This window comes from Gorilla gorilla, chromosome 10 (genome assembly GCF_029281585.2).
Source record: "Gorilla gorilla gorilla isolate KB3781 chromosome 10, NHGRI_mGorGor1-v2.1_pri, whole genome shotgun sequence".
Lineage (NCBI taxonomy): Eukaryota > Metazoa > Chordata > Mammalia > Primates > Hominidae > Gorilla > Gorilla gorilla.
Window position 1 is genome coordinate 37,917,741 of NC_073234.2, and position 12,096 is coordinate 37,929,836.

Genomic DNA, 12,096 nt, shown 5'->3' on the forward strand with positions numbered 1-12,096 from the left:
GAAAATATCAAGGTTTAAAATAAAATATGTTACTATGTATATAGTTAAAAAGCACTAAAAGTCCATTTTAGTCAGTCTTTTTTACTCAATATATAAAATCAAATTTAAAGCTTCCCTGGATGTAAAAGAGGAACTAATGGTTTTAGGATACTTTTGTTTTACATTTCCCCTTAAAAACAGAACCAACAACTTTAAAAATGGAGTGAAGATGACTGAACTAGTAAAGTTAATAAATCTGATATATTATGGAGGTGAAGAGTAAAATTGGTTCTGAATTTTGTGACTCAACACCTAACTGTCTGAGTAATCCATTAAGGTTAAAAATATCCTATGATAGAACAACCAACTCTTATATCTGGAACAACATGCAGCCCAGGGCAGCTGAATGTTGTTGAAAAAACTACACAACTGTGCATAATTTAAAATTTATGATCACTGATCTCAAATGGACCAACAAGTCTGACATTTGTCTAATAAATGTACTTATGTATTCTCACATGACTATTTTACATTTTCTTCTCTCTCCTCAAATCTCCCACGTTCTTTTCCTTTCTCTCTCAGATGATGAATTAATCTCATGCTTCACTGAGAAAGAAGATGCAATCAGATGAAAATTACATCATCTTTCCAATGGCAAATATGTCAGCTTATCAGCATCTGTGCCTATGTATCATAGTTTCTCTCCTGTGACAGTGGAAAATTGTCCCTGCTCTTATCTCAACTCTCGTTCTCCACTTGGGTCCCATCCTGTCTCACCTACATGAAGACAAGCCAGAAATTAATGCTGTCTTTCCTTTCATAAAATTCTCTCTCTCTTTTCTCATTCTCATGACTTTCCTCATATCTATTCTCTCCCGTATCATGAAACTTCTCAAAATATCTGCATTTGTTGTCTCTTCAGTAGCTTCCTATTTCCTTCTCAACTCTATTTGGTTTTCATTCTCACTACTCCACTGAAATGATTACTGATGTGTTCTACATTCTCACTTGTTTATTTAATAGATATCTCAAACACATCCACATATATTTCCTTATATATTAACATACTCAAATATATTTCCTTATGTCCCCCATGTGAAACATGTTGCTTAAATGCTGCTTAGCTATTCTAGTGAGGTTTTATTTTAAATTGAGTTGTAATTTATAAACAGTAACATGTACAAATATTAACTATATAGTTTGATATTTACCTTCACATATGCATTTGTAAGCACCTTCTAGTCCAAGATGCAGAACACTGTTATCCACCTGGAAAGTGCCCTCATGCCTCTTTTCCTGTCAATATTTCTACATGTACTATTTTGTGATTTCTGTCATGATGCGCTAGCCTTGTCTTGAGCATTATATAAATTGAATAATATAATGTCTACTCTTCGTGCCAGGTATAATTCATTGAAAATAGTTTTTTGTTTTGTTTTATTTTGCTTTGTTTTTAGCTGAAGAAGCTTTCAGGAATCCAAATCCCGAACAGGTGGGAATGAACTGGAAGATGGAAATATAAAATGCAAAGTTTTTATACTGTTGGGGGGAATATAAATTAGTTTAAACATTGTGGAAGACAGTAATGGTGAGTCCTCAAGGATCTAGAACCAGAAATACCATTTGACCCAGCAATCCCATTACTGGGTATATACCCAAAGGAATATAAATCATTCTAATACAAAGACACATGCACACGTATGTTTATTGCGGCACCATTCACAATAGCAAAGTCATGGAACCAACCCAAATACCCATCAATGATAGACTGGATAAACAAAATGTGGCACATATACACCGTGGACTACTATGCAGCCATAAACAGGAATGAAATCATATCCTTTGCAGGGACATGGATGAAGGTGGAAACCATCATCCTCAACAAACTAACACAGGAACAGAAAACCAAACACCACGTGTTCTCACTCATAAGTGGGAGTTGAACACTGAGAACACATGGACACAGGGAGGGGAACATCACACACTGGGGCCTGTTTTGGGGTCGGGGGTGAGGGTAGGAAACTTAGAGGACAGGTCAGTAGGTGCAGCAAACCACCATGGAACAGGCATACCTATGTAACAAACCTGTACGTTCTGCACATGTATCCCAGAACTTAAAGTAAAATTTTAAAAAATTCAAAGTTACTGGCTTCTTCATGGAGACAACTGTTTTTGTGGTTTGCTGTTTTGTTAGAGTGCGGATTCTATCCACCAACTATTGAGTTCATCTTCAAGAAGCAAGTATATGATACGAAATATCTGGATTTCAGACTTGGAACTTTGAATTAAAAACATTTTTAATTATCCATCTAAATTTAAAAGAAAGATAATTTCAAATCAGTGCTTTCTTACCTTGCTTCATTATTTTATGTCTTAAGTCTAATTACTTCAATATCTGATAACAGCATCATCTACTTTGGTCATTAGGATTCCTCAATAAAAAAGAGATTGTTTTTTTTTATTTTTTATTTTTTATTATTATTATACTTTAAGTTTTAGGGTACATGTGCACAATGTGCAGGTTAGTTACATATGTATACATGTGCCATGCTGGTTTGCTGCACCCATTAACTCATCATTTAGCATTAGGTGTATCTCCTAAGAGATTGTATTTTTGACTTGGCTATTAAAATAATTAAAATTAGCCATTTCATTGAAAAAAATAGTATTTTTGAAATTTATCCTCACTAATGCATGTATCAATGGTTCCTTCTTAATGCTAGTAGAATTCTATCACATGAATGTACCACCATTTGTTTATATCTTTTCCTCTTGGTGGACATTTTTCTATTTAATTTATTTCTAATGTTATCTTTGTCATTTTCTTTTTTAATTTGCTCCTTTTTTTAGCTTCTTGAGAATAAAGTTTTTATCATTAAATCTATACATTTCTCCTTTTTAAATTTTGCATTTAAAGAGAAAATTTTCTCTAAATCAATGGTTAAACTGTATCTCACAAATTTTGATATGTTACATTTTCATTATCTTTCAGTTCCTTGTGATTTTCAATTTAACTCTTGGGTTATTTAGAACTGTGTTACGTGATTTCCAAATGTTTTGGGATTTTCTGTTTGTCTTCTGTCATTGATTTCTAGTTTAATTATTGTGGTTAGAGAACATACTCTGTATGATTTTAGTGCTTTGAAATTTATTGAGAATGGCTGTATGTCCCAGCATATAGTCTGTTTTGGTTAATATCCCATGTTCACTTGAAAATAATCCTACAGTTGTCGGGTAAGATCGTGTGTAAATGTCAAGATCGAGTTGGTAAATAGTGTTGTTCAATCTGCCCTCACCTTCTCCAGTTTCCCTGATTTTTTCTGATTTTTTTTTTGTTGGCTCTCTCTACACATTACAGAATGACCTATATTAAAATTATGATTATAAGCTTGTGTATTTCTCCTTTTGGTTCTTTTGGTTCTGTCCATTTTCCCTTCATTTATTTTAATTCATATTGTAAGTAATACATGTAGGATTTTTATGTCTTTCTGGTGAATTAGACCATTTATCCATATGAAATGCCCATTTTTTCCTCTAGAAATATTTTTTGTCCTCGTATCTCATTTGATTGATATTAATATTTCCACATCAGTTTTCTTATGGTTAGCACCTGTACGATGTAGTTTTTCTTTTACTTTTAACTATTTGTATCTTTATGTTTAAAATATATATCTTGAAATAGCAAATAATTGGTCCCTTTTTTAAAAATTCCATGACAATATCAATTTTTAAAATTAGTGTTTATCTATATTTTATGTAATTACTGATACAAATTTAACTAATTTACTATTTTAAAACATTTGCTCCATTCGTTCTTTTTTCTTTTATTCTTTTCTCTTTCGAATTAACAGGTTTTTTCCCATTCCATTTTATTTTTTCCTGTCTTTTTAGTTACAACTCTTTGCATTACTTTTTTTAGTGTTCACTCTAACTGGTGAAACTCCCCAATATGGTAGCCACTAGAAAAATGGGGCTGCTTAAATTTAAATTTACATCAATCAAAAATTAAATAACTGCATAAATTTAGTTTCTAGTTGTGGATTTTCTCTCTCTCTCTCTCTCTCTCTCTTTCTCTCTCTCTCTCTCTATATATATACACACACACACATATGCATATATACTTACTTATTTGTTATATGTAGGATCATAACCTCCTGCAATGGGATATGTGATAGCAGACACCAATTGCAAAAAAAAAAAAAAACAGTCTTAATGCTCATCCCTGAGCCTAGTGTCAATCCTTTCAAACTGGAAGTGGATAAAATCTATCCTAACCTTCTGCAGTTTCCCTTTCTGCTCTTCCTCCCCTGGTTTCCCCTGTGAACTCCTCTTCTAGATGTCACAAAGGATGAATTTCATCAGGGTGCGGTCCTATGCCCTCTTCTCTCCTCACTCTACATTTCCTGGGTGCTCTTATTTAGCCCTACAGGAAGACTGTGTCTTATATTAACTTAACCTGGAGGCTGTTTGTCCAGGGTCTACTGTCTATTGGACAGAATCACCTGAATGTCTTACTATCAACATATTCCCAAATAAAAAAATTACCTGCTGTGTGATCCTTCTTTTGTAGTCCTCTTCTTGGATTGGTGGTATCAACTTTACCTCACTCCAGTATGCAATGATTTACTAACTCTTAGTACTTATACTTCTAAAATATTTTGAAAATGTGTTCTATTATGTCCAGGGCTCACAATATCACATAAGATGATGAGACAACATCTTAAATAAATAAATGTCATTTGAAGTTCCAAGGAACTTTTTTCTCAAATGCATTTTTTAAGATACTTTTCCCAAAGTTGTTCTAGAACTCAAATCTAATCATGTTTTTTTCTCTGTAAATAAATACACAGATTACAACAACAAAAAGCCCTTTGTTTGTGTCTCATTTCCTATAGGATAACACTACTACCGCCATTACTACTATTTCACTGCTAGTTTTCTTTTGGCTACCCATAATACTACAATTACTGCTACTGCTACTATGATTTCTAACTTCCATTTATTGAGCATGTACTATCTACTGGGCAATAACTACTTTATGTAATATATGAGTTAAAAACAAGAACTTTAGTTTAGACACATCTATGTTTTAATCATACTGCAGCCATTTAATAGAAAATCTGTTTCTTCAACTGTAAAATGTGGATAATAATAATATCTAAGGTATAACATTATTCTCTGAGAATTGAATGAGATAATCATGTAAAGCACATGACATTATATAGTAAGTGGTCAATACATAGTAGCTATAGTGTTAATATTATAACAATTATTATAAACATATTATCTATCATTTCTAGCTCAGTCCTGAGTCTTATCCTCACTTGACAAGCAAATAAATTAGGGTTCAGAGATATTAAGTTTAGAGATGTTAAGTCCAAGTTCATATAGCTAAGTAGCCCAGCTAGCATACAAAACCATGATCTTTTCACTGTCCCTTCATGCCATGTTTGTACATTTCAAAAAGCTGGTTGTACCTAATTTCCCAGGATCACCTTTTCTGCTTTTTCTCTAATCCTCTCTTCTTGACCCAGTGAACCAATTCTTGTCTGTTCTCACAGCAGATCCCTCAGTATCCCTGAATATGTGATGACATTTCACTCCCACATTCCTTGCCCCCTCTCCTCCAGCTTTGTCCTTCCCCAGGCTCAGTGCTTGTGACATCTCCTCTGCCAAGCTGTTCTAGCATCTGCCTGCTGCCTGCTCTCTCTTCACCTCCCACTACCGCACCTCTTTAAACTTACATGCACGTCAGACTATTATTCATTTATATGCTTATCTTTCCAGTTCGCTGAGTTTCTCTAGGACTCGAAGTTTGGGTTTACTAATTGGCAAATTCCTAGGCCTATAATTAGTATTTACTGTGTGTTTCCTTAAATAAATAACAAATGAATAAATGAAAAAACGAATGAGTGAAAAATACGTTTAAAGGCATTTGAAGTTGAGAGAAGAAATCAGAGTTAGGAAGGGAAGTATCTCATCTTTCCTTTCTGTTTCCTGTGCTAAAGTTATGCATCCTCTGGGCTTGGTTGTTTAGTGAGCCTTCTGTGATTATCAGCAGTCAGGCAGTGCTAGTACTACAGGTTACACAGGACTACTTTAGCCTTTGTTTCTAAGTGATTACTTAGGTGACTTGAAGGAAGTTGGGATAGCCTTCCTGGCTTGACCTTACTTGGATTTTATTATATTTTTCCAGCTGACTGCATGGAAGCCAGTTGTAAAAGGCAGAGAATTACCAGAGAATACCTGGGCTGAATGCACCATATACCCTTCAAGTGATTAGGGTCTAAAAACCTCTAGGATGTGTGTGGGGTTTTTTTTTATTTTATTTTGGTTTGTTTTCTGGCCTGGGCAGACACTGAAGTATTTTCCAGACTAGAGAAAAGGGACACATAAAAGAGAAACATTGGGCCATGAGACACAGGACAGTTTCAGACAACGATAAAAGAAAAATATGTCAAGGTAAAATCTATAAAGCTATCAACATGAATAACACAGTAGATATCAGAGCATATAACTGAGGACAACTCAGTACCATGATATGGAAATCATGTGCATAAAGACAAACCATGTGAAGGAAACTAAAGAAAAATTAAACTGTACAACACAATAAGAAAGTTAGATTTCCAGAAGTGACAAAACATCAGCAATTTAATTTGAACAGTTTGTGCAAGTAAGCTTGTGCCTGCAGCACTGTGGTATATAAAAAGAAATTTGGAAGTGTTATTATGCCCACTACTCTTATTCTTTGGATGGTAATTACCAGACAAACCAAAAAGAAAGGGGTTGATATTTTTAAATCCCTACTATGTGGCAAGCAATTTACATAAAATATCTAATTGGGTCTTTTCAACAATTTATGAGATACATATTATTATTCCCATTTGCTCAGGGAGGTCAAAAAGTGTGACTAAGGTACATGGTGCAGTAGCAGAGTCAGAATTCAAACCATCATTTACAACTTGGCTGTTTGGTGCAAGATGTCTAGCTGTTGGTCTGTCTTGGCTGAAAATTTTTTTTGTCATATTGACACAAACTCTTTATTAGCAATAAATAAATAAACTTTTTTTGCAACAAAGAGAATTTTTTTCACATAAGAATAGAAGGTGGCTGTGCAAAATGGGTACCTACAACCTGCCACATAATGTAAGAAAAATCCCAACAATTAACGATTCATTTTTTCAATGGCGTATTAATCACAGAACAATTAAACAACTAGGTAAAAAAAAAAAACACCCTACCTATATATTAGAAATACATTTCAAGTCACCCATAGTTTCAACATACTTTAAAATGGATAGAAAAAAATTTTAACTGGCTTTACAAAACACTGCCCATTTAACTAACTCATGTACCATTGCTTAAAAAGTGTATGCAGAATTCTAACCTCAATATTTCCTTGCAAATCGGCCTTTAAATTTTTATTTTGTTATATTTTTTAGGGACAAGGTCTTGCTCTATTACCACTGTAGTGTAGTGGAATGATCATAGTTCACTGCAGCCTCAAATTCTTGGCCTCAAGTGATCCTCCCAACTCAGGTTGGCTAATTTTTAAGTTTTTTTGTAGAGACAAGGTCTTTTTTTTATATATATACTTTAAGTTTTAGGGTACATGTGCACAACGTGCAGGTTTGTTACGTAAGTATACACGTGCTATGTTGGTGTGCTGCACCCATTAACTCGTCATTTAACATTAGGTATATGTCCTAATGCTATCCCTACCCCCTACCCCCACCGCACAAGAGGCCCTGGTGTGTGATGTTCCCCTTCCTGTGTCCATGTGTTCTCATTGTTCAATTCCCACCTATGAGTGAGAACGTGCGGTGTTTGGTTATTTGTCCTTGCGATAGTTTGCTGAGAATGATGGTTTCCAGCTTCATCCATGTCCCTACAAGGGACATGAACTCATCATTTTTTATGGCTGCATAGTATTCCATGGTGTATATGTGCCACATTTTCTTAATCCAGTCTATCATTGTTAGACATTTGGGTTGGTTCCAAGTCTTTGCTATTCTGAATAGTGCCGCAATAAACACACGTGTGCATGTGTCTTTATAGCAGCATGATTTATAGTCCTTTGAGTATATACCCAGTAATGGGATGGCTGGGTCAAATGGTATTTCTAGTTCTAGATCTTTGAGGAATCGCCACACTGTCTTCCACAATGGTTGAACTAGTTTACAGTCCCACCAACAGTGTAAAAGTGTTCCTATTTCTCCACATCCTCTCCAGCACCTGTTGTTTCCTGACTTTTTAATGATTGCCATTCTAACTGGTGTGAAATGATATCTCATTGTGGTTTTGATTTGCATTTCTCTGATGGCCAGTGATGATGAGCATTTTTTCATGTGTTTTTTGGCTGCATAAATGTCTTCTTTTGAGAAGTGTCTGTTCATGTCCTTCGCCCACTTTTTGATGGGGTTGTTTGTTTTTTTCTTGTAAATTTGTTTGAGTTCATTGTAGATTCTGGATATTAGCCCTTTGTCAGATGAGTAGGTTGCGAAAATTTTCTCCCATGTTGTAGGTTGCCTGTTCACTCTGATGGTAGTTTCTTTTGCTGTGCAGAAGCTCTTTAGTTTAATTAGATCCCATTTGTCAATTTTGTCTTTTGTTGCCATTGCTTTTGGTGTTTTGGACATGAAGTCCTTGCCCATGCCTATGTCCTGAATGGTAATGCCTAGGTTTTCTTCTAGGGTTTTTATGGTTTTAGGTCTAACGTTTAAATCTTTAATCCATCTTGAATTGATTTTTGTATAAGGTGTAAGGAAGGGATCCAGTTTCAGCTTTCTACATATGGCTAGCCAGTTTTCCCAGCACCATTTATTAAATAGGGAATCCTTTCCCCATTGCTTGTTTTTCTCAGGTTTGTCAAAGATCAGATAGTTGTAGGTATGCGGCGTTATTTCTGAGGGCTCTGTTCTGTTCCATTGATCTATATCTCTGTTTTGGTACCAGTACCATGCTGTTTTGGTTACTGTAGCCTTGTAGTATAGTTTGAAGTCAGGTAGCGTGATGCCTCCAGCTTTGTTCTTTTGGCTTAGGATTGACTTGGCGATGCGGGCTCTTTTTTGGTTCCATATGAACTTTAAAGTAGTTTTTTCCAATTCTGTGAAGAAAGTCATTGGTAGCTTGATGGGGATGGCATTGAATCTGTAAATGACCTTGGGCAGTATGGCCATTTTCACGATATTGATTCTTCCTACCCTTCAGCATGGAATGTTCTTCCATTTGTTTCTATCCTCTTTTATTTCCTTGAGCAGTGGTTTGTAGTTCTCCTTGAAGAGGTCCTTCACATCCCTTGTAAGTTGGATTCCTAGGTATTTTATTCTCTTTGAAGCAATTGTGAATGGGAGTTCACTCATGATTTGGCTCTCTGTTTGTCTGTTGTTGGTGTATAAGAATGCTTGTGATTTTTGTACATTGATTTTGTATCCTGAGACTTTGCTGAAGTTGCTTATCAGCTTAAGGAGATTTTGGGCTGAGACAATGGGGTTTTCTAGATAAACAATCATGTCATCTGCAAACAGGGACAATTTGACTTCCTCTTTTCCTAATTGAATACCCTTTATTTCCTTCTCCTGCCTGATTGCCCTGGCCAGAACTTCCAACACTATGTTGAATAGGAGCGGTGAGAGAGGGCATCCCTGTCTTGTGCCAGTTTTCAAAGGGAATGCTTCCAGTTTTTGCCCATTCAGTATGATATTGGCTGTGGGTTTGTCATAGATAGCTCTTATTATTTTGAAATACATCCCATCAATACCTAATTTATTGAGAGTTTTTAGCATGAAGGGTTGTTGAATTTTGTCAAAGGCCTTTTCTGCATCTATTGAGATAATCATGTGGTTTTTGTCTTTGGCTCTGTTTATATGCTGGATTACATTTATTGATTTGCGTATATTGAACCAGCCTTGCATCCCAGGGATGAAGCCCACTTGATCATGGTGGATAAGCTTTTTGATGTGCTGCTGGATTCGGTTTGCCAGTATTTTATTGAGGATTTTTGCATCAGTGTTCATCAAGGATATTGGTCTAAAATTCTCTTTTTTGGTTGTGTCTCTGCCCGGCTTTGGTATCAGAATGATGCTGGCCTCATAAAATGAGTTAGGGAGGATTCCCTCTTTTTCTATTGATTGGAATAGTTTCAGAAGGAATGGTACCAGTTCCTCCTTGTACCTCTGGTAGAATTCGGCTGTGAATCCATCTGGTCCTGGACTCTTTTTGGTTGGTAAACTATTGATTATTGCCACAATTTCAGCTCCTGTTATTGGTCTATTCAGAGATTCAACTTCTTCCTGGTTTAGTCTTGGGAGAGTGTATGTGTCGAGGAATTTATCCATTTCTTCTAGATTTTCTAGTTTATTTGCATAGAGGTGTTTGTAGTATTCTCTGATGGTAGTTTGTATTTCTGTGGGATCGGTGGTGATATCCCCTTTATCATTTTGTATTGTGTCTATTTGATTCTTCTCTCTTTTTTTCTTTATTAGTCTTGCTAGTTGTCTATCAATTTTGTTGATCCTTTCAAAAAACCAGCTCCTGGATTCATTGATTTTTTGAAGGGTTTTTTGTGTCTCTATTTCCTTCAGTTCTGCTCTGATTTTAGTTATTTCTTGCCTTCTGCTAGCTTTTGAATGTGTTTGCTCTTGCTTTTCTAGTTCTTTTAATTGTGATGTTAGGGTGTCAATTTTGGATCTTTCCTGCTTTCTCTTGTGGGCATTTAGTGCTATAAATTTCCCTCTACACACTGCTTTGAATGCATCCCAGAGATTCTGGTATGTTGTGTCTTTGTTCTCGTTGGTTTCAAAGAACATCTTTATTTCTGCCTTCATTTCGTTATGTACCCAGTAGTCATTCAGGAGCAGGTTGTTCAGTTTCCACGTAGTTGAGCGGCTTTGAGTGAGATTTTTAATCCTGAGTTCTAGTTTGATTGCACTGTGGTCTGAGAGATAGTTTGTTATAATTTGTGTTCTTTTACATTTGCTGAGGAGAGCTTTACTTCCAACTATGTGGTCAATTTTGGAATAGGTGTGGTGTGGTGCTGAAAAGAATGTACATTCTGTTGATTTGGGGTGGAGAGTTCTGTAGATGTCTATTAGGTCCGCTTGGTGCAGAGCTGAGTTCAATTCCTGGGTATCCTTGTTGACTTTCTGTCTCGTTGATCTGTCTAATGTTGACAGTGGGGTGTTAAACTCTCCCATTATTAATGTGTGGGAGTCTAAGTCTCTTTGTAGGTCACTCAGGACTTGCTTTATGAATCTGGGTGCTCCTGTATTGGGTGCATATATATTTAGGATAGTTAGCTCCTCTTGTTGAATTGATCCCTTTACCATTATGTAATGGCCTTCTTTGTCTCTTTTGATCTTTGTTGGTTTAAAGTCTGTTTTATCAGAGACTAGGATTGCAACCCCTGCCTTTTTTTGTTTTCCATTTGCTTGGTAGATCTTCCTCCATCCTTTTATTTTGAGCCTATGTGTGTCTCTGCACGTGAGATGGGTTTCCTGAATACAGCACACTGATGGGTCTTGACTCTTTATCCAACTTGCCAGTCTGTGTCTTTTAATTGAGAATTTAGTCCATTTACATTTAAAGTTAATATTGTTATGTGTGAATTTGATCCTGTAATTATGATGTTAGCTGGTAATTTTGCTCATTAGTTGATGCAGTTTCTTCCTAGTCTCGATGGTCTTTACATTTTGGCATGATTTTGCAGCGGCTGGTACCGGTTGTTCCTTTCCATGTTTAGCGCTTCCTTCAGGAGCTCTTGTAAGGCAGGCCTGGTGGTGACAAAATCTCTCAGCATTTGCTTGTCTGTAAAGTATTTTATTCCTCCTTCACTTATGAAGCTTTGTTTGGCTGGATATGAAATTCTGGGTTGAAAATTCTTTTCTTTAAGAATGTTGAATATTGGCCCCCACTCTCTTCTGGCTTGTAGGGTTTCTGCCGAGAAATCCGCTGTTAGTCTGATGGGCTTCCCTTTGAGGGTAACCCGACCTTTCTCTCTGGCTGCCCTTAACATTTTTTCCTTCATTTCAACTTTGGTGAATCTGACAATTATGTGTCTTGGAGTTGCTCTTCTCGAGGAGTATCTTTGTGGCGTTCTCTGTATTTCCTGAATCTGAA